This window comes from Arvicanthis niloticus, chromosome 12 (assembly GCF_011762505.2).
Source record: "Arvicanthis niloticus isolate mArvNil1 chromosome 12, mArvNil1.pat.X, whole genome shotgun sequence".
Lineage (NCBI taxonomy): Eukaryota > Metazoa > Chordata > Mammalia > Rodentia > Muridae > Arvicanthis > Arvicanthis niloticus.
The window spans coordinates 3,832,972-3,838,971 of NC_047669.1; positions in this window are offsets into that span (position 1 = coordinate 3,832,972).

Consider the following 6,000-nt stretch of genomic DNA (forward strand, 5'->3'; position numbering starts at 1 on the left):
GACTGGCAGTCAGAGTGCTTCCTTATTTATTATCCAGAACTCAGTAGGCAGGGATAGATTCATGTTGTTCCAAAACATAGATCATATTCTTTCTGTCCCCGGATGCATGTTTAACTTCCTCTTGAGCATCTGAGGCTGTAAGTTTAGTCATTGATAAACCATACAGAACAGTATCATCTTTTACAACTGAATTCTCTCATCAACCCCAGAACCTGACCTTTACGAATCTAGATTTTGCCAAAGCATTACAGACCATTCTCAGGCTGGGAACTCTTGTGGTTTCAAGGGTACTAGACAGAAAAAAAAATCTTCCAGCCAGCCTGGGCAGATTTGCTGTTCCAAGCAGTATATTAATTAACTCTTAATGGTCAGAGTGCCCATTGTCATTAGGCCCAAGAAAAAAATCTTCAGGCCAAAGCTGCTGTTGCTATTATTCAATTTCTGGTGTAATACAGCGTTTGTATTTTATATCTTTGCAGAATCTATATGTCTAATCTTGATATTCTTTTATTCCTTGGTCATCTAACACCACAGTGCCCTGCATGAGCCAACCTTTCTAAGAAGGAGAAGTCTTAATACTTCATTCTTTTATCATTTTCCCACACAATTCTTTGTCCATTAGTATAAGTCCCTGTGTAGGGCAGAGATAAATCCAGCCAATCTAACTTCATTGCTGTATCTTTTCCTCAAGGGGTATGCCATGTGCAGCCCCAATCTGATATGCTACCTAATCACCCGAGTGTGTCGTAGAAAGAGACTTTAATCTGATCTGCTGCCAACTCCTCTAGCCTGCTGAATCGAGTTTTCCTTTTTAAGTTTACTTTTTTCTGATTATCTTGTTCCTGAATTAAGTACAGAGGCAGATGCTCCAGAGTATCTTGGAGCTGGAGCTGTGTAAGGAGGTCTCTGGTGTCTTCATGTGAGGTACAATCCCAGGGTACCAGGAAGACTTTCAAGTAGTGCCACACAAGTGTATGTCCCTAACAGCGGGATGAGTAGTATGATCAGGGCTTTCCTGGGGAAGCTTAGGAGCAGTGTTCCTGGGAGATAAGCATAAATGAATCATAAGAAATTTCCCATCAACCCAATATCCCCAACTTGTACAAATATTAAAAAGACCCCCATGCATGCAACATGTGGAAATCAAGATCACAAGTGGAAGACGGCTCCATGGTGATTATGTCATGCCTCATGCTGCTGGGCCTCACTGACAAGCATCTGTGCTGTCTTTATGATCCTCACAGTTCCCGTTAGATATGGCTGTGTCACCTTAGGTTAGGAGAACATTGAGTAGTTTGCAAGTATTGTCTAAGAAATCCGTAGTCAGGCTTAACATGACTATCTTCATCCGGCCAGACCTTTGTGGGCCCCAAGACCTTCTCACAACTGACTCCATGGTCAAAGTGCCATCCAGGCTGTAAAACTCGGCATGTAGACAGCACTACCTGCCAAAACTGAAACAAAGGCCTGATCCAAGTCCACAGTGCGGGGAAAGTCTCTAAGTGTAATAACCTTGCTTTTGCCTTCCGTAGGTCTGGTTCTGGCTAACTGTTCTTGGTAACTGAAGTGTGTCAACCCAGGACATGGTTTTTTGTGCTTAAAAGCTCACCCTGAGAAAGGCTTGGGGCTACACTGGGATCCTAATCACCCTGTGTAGTCACCGGCTGACTAGTAAAGACTTTCTTCCCTGGTGACTACCCCACATTACCATCTCCCCATGCCTTAAGCTGCAGTGGCCTCTCCAGCTCACCAAAGCTTCCAGAAGGCCTCCCACTGTCCAAGCTCATACAGCCTCTCTTTAGCCATTTTTCTCTCTTGTGCACTTGTTGGCAAGAATCTTTTTTCGGGTCACTTGTCCATTTGAAGAGGATAATCCTTTTAATACCAGTGGGGCTGTTCTCTGTGTCCACCACAACCACAGTGCTGCATGATGTCCTAGAAGCACTTAAGGGAAGCCTTCCTTGTTGTACACTGCACAAGATGTTCTAGATACGTGAGAGTCTGCAGGAGTGACTGAGACATGGGCCACAGCCAGTCTGGCCTAAACATCACTAATTGTGTTCATTTGTGTGGTCAGGTTCCTTCCTGGCTTTCCTCAGGGCCAGCCTCTACTCTGATTAGAAGCAAAGGTAAACACTGGGTGCGTCTGAGAGGTAAGGGTTCTCTGGCCCAGTTTTACAAGATGAATACTCAGAGCAGGTGGGTAGCCAGAGCTAGACACCGTCAGGTTAAAGGCTGTCTGACCAGAAGGGACTCGGAGTCTGGAGATCCCATGCTCACCTGTACTGCAGAGCCCGCCTGCCATACAGACCTGTAAACTCTTCTCGGTTCTGTTTTACGGTTCCTGTGGCTTCATCTGAGCAGAGGTAGCCTTATCTCCAAGACAAATAGACATTTTAGTTTTATATGGTTTCTCTTCCCTTTACTGAGGCAAAATCCCTGAGAGGAACAACCTGGCTTGTGACTGCAGAGGCTTCAGTCCCCAGTGGCCATTTTAATCTGCATTCTCGGTGAATGGCTTCGTGTTTTCATGGTGCTTGGCTTCCTTTGCAAAATGCCTATTTATGGGTTTTACTTGGTTTGTTTTTTTGTGAGGAGAGGAGGTCTCTAACTCTCTATGAAGACCTGGCCGGCTTCAAATTAACAAAGATGCCTCTGCCTCTCTCTCTCTCTCTCTCTCTCTCTCTCTCTCTCTCTCTCTCTCTCTCCCTCTCTGCCTCTGCCTCCCCAGTGCTGAGAATTCCAGGCATGTGCCATGGTGGCCTACTTGTTCATTAGCTATTTAAAAATATCATACTTTGATGTCAAGCCTAATTTATTTTCACTTACCCCAGAATCACTAAGTTTTTCTTATATTTTGTGCTTTCCTCTCTGTTCTACTTGTCTCTCTAGGATGAGCCCAAGACCTCCACTACCCATCTTGGATCTCGGAGACTCTTTCTGAGTCTTTGAGGCAAATTGGTACATGGCAGATTAACCGGAGAAAAGCATACATGTTCCTAAATTTTATTTAGCTACTTTTATTTATTTAAATTTTTTATATTTTTAAGATTTTACTTTAAAAATGATGTGTGTGTGTGTGTGTGTGTGTGTGTGTGTTGTGCATATGCATGCAGTGCCCAAGGGCCAGAAAAGAGCATCAGATCCCGGAGCTGCCGGTACAGAAGGTTGTGAGCCACCTCATATGAGCACTTAGAGCCAAACTCTGGTCTTCCCCAAGAGGCAGTTCTTGCTCTTAACTGCTCGGCCATCTCTCGAGCCCTGCCTATTTGAGACAGGTCTCATGCATCCCAGACTGGCTCATGTAATTGAGGATGACCTTGAACTTCTGAGCCTCCCACTTCCACCCCCCACACCTCCCCCCACCCCCCACACTTCCCCCCACCCCCCAGCGCCGGACTTACAGGCATGCGCCTCTCTACCTGGTTTTCTTCGATACTGGATGTGGAGCCCAAGGCCTCATGCTTGTTAGCTGCTCAGTTCTCCCAGCGGAGCTACATCGCAGCCCCGTCATTAAGCGTTATTACTACAGGCACATGGAGAACTTCACAAGCCCATGGAAACAGAAATGGTCAAATCATAAAACTTTTCTACAAAGATGAATAGAAGGGGTTTGGGATAAGTGAAAATCTACCCTAGGGAGGTTACCAGAAAGCAGGTGGAGCATATGAAATGTTCCCGAAAAACAGGGATGATTTGAGTAAATTACCCAGCTTTATCACGGTTGTGGTGAGTAGGGTACCTGGGGCACAATGGTCCAGAGCCTGAAGCTGGCGGTTTCTGTCTGCTTTGGAGCGCCCTCTGGTGGTCTCTTTTATAGTGTTTTTTTCTTTGCCGCTGTTGTCTAGCCAGCAGAGATGGAGCCTCACCTAGTGCCCTAGGCAGAGCTCTGGGAGGTGGGCTATACTGGGTCTGCACCACCACAAGGCATAGGTGCCCCATCTGTTCCTAGGGATTTATGGGCAGCTAAGAAGGTCGCGGGGCTGCACTGTTGGTATTTGGCCAGGGACACAGTTCCACACTGCCACCCTTAGAATCCTGGGGACTTCCTCTTCACTTTTAAGGTCATCAGCTCAGGACAAAATGGAGCTTGTGACTTCAGTGCTGACAGAAATGTCTTCCACACACGCATTAACCTTCATGAGAGGAGTGGAGACTTGGCAGCCCCTGCCTGATCTGAGGTATTGCCTTGAGGAAGAGTGTCAGGTGATAACATTGTAGGAGCTACTTCTGCTTTCTGAGAAACGGTGTTGGTTTGAAGCCTGCCTTTATAAATCAGACCTCACTCAACCTGTAACCGAGTTTATAACGTGCTTTGAGATCATTCATAGCTGCATTCATTCTGCTGCTTACAGGATGTGAACCCAGCCTGTTCTAAACAAACTGGCCTTTAAGAAAAGCAGCCTAGGGGCTGAAGCAGTTGCTCGGCAGTGCTGCACACTGCTCTTCCAGAGGACCCAGGTTCAATTCCCAGCACCTTTATGGTGGTTCACAATATTCTGCAACTCCAGTTCCAGATGATCTGACACCACTGCACATGACACCAAGCATGCATGTCATGTGCAGATGTGCATACAGATGAAACATCTGCATGCACAAACTAACATTAAAACTAAAGCTAGAAACTAAAAAAGAGACCGCAGTGTAAAGCAATCTTACTATCTTAGTGTTCTGTGTTTATTATTTCTCTTTCTATTTATTCTTCATGTCCCATTCAGGCCCATGACTCAGAACAATGAATACAAGCTTAAGGTATGGCGGTTAGCTCTAAGGCCATCTGCTGAAGAATGAGATATTGAAAGCAGTACACCCACACCCATAGGCAAATGCTGGAAGCAGCATCTGAGCACAGGTCGATACTTCCTGATTGTGGTTTTGTGCACTGTCCTCAGTCAACAAGACCAGAAAAACTGTTTGCTCCCTTGTTAGACAAAAAAGTTCATCATTACCACATCTGACATGTTGTCCAATAGAGAGGATGGCCCTGGAAGGAAAGATCAGGACAGATCAGATAAACCAGACCCACTCTTGGGTAAACATCACCAAGGGTTAGTTTCTTTTATTTTATGTGGCACAGCCTCAGTCTGTGACTCCCACTTCCTTTATGAGTATAGAGATGGGAAGAATTGCTGAGTTCACCTTTCCCAAGGTGGAAAAGCAGAATCCAGGAAGCATCTTAAATCTCCAAGCACCACAAACACCAAAGAGGCTTGGGTATTTTTTTTTAAGCCCAGGGTTTCCTCCACTATAGACCACTGCACTAGAGTGTGCATGTGCAGGCCCTGGTCTAGATGCTGAGGCAGGACGTGCCCCATATGGTTGCCCAAGATGTTCAGAGTGCAGGTGCCCTGGCAGCACTGCAAAGCTTGGCTCTGCCATCTGTCCTCAGTGGACCAATTGAAGAGACAAGAAGTAGTGAGAAACAGAGATTTACACAAAAGGGGCAAATGAAGCCATGTCCATCTTCTGGGACATGGATGTAGTTTGAATAGAAAGCAAGAAGCATGACTGAGCAGGGCTGGCCAAACGTGGCCTGTCACAAGCCTGTTTCCTGGTTCATGATGTGTCCCTCAGGTTGGTCTGACACAATGTCAAAACTGTGAAATCTCTTTCCCAAGACAACTTCCCCCTCTAGCTGTTGCTAGGGCCCCAGACCTTTCTGTCCCTTCCATGAGACACTGGGTCCATTGCCTCAATCATCTGATGGCGAAAGCCAGGGCCAGGACTGGATCATTTTGAAAGATCTTAACTTCAGCATAAATGCCGAAGGATCTCAAGGGTGCTGGAGACAGCTTGCAGTGGATATCTTTAAATACTCTGGTCATGACCATATAGACTACACCAGAGAATAAAGGTTATGTCATGTGTTGGCAACACAAAACATGGCTTTCACTTCTAAGAGAGTAAGGGATCTTTTTTTTTTTTCTGAAGGTAAATATGGGTGACCATGTCCTAGGAACACAGATCACCCCAAATATGAAAATAGTTTTGTGAAGCCTT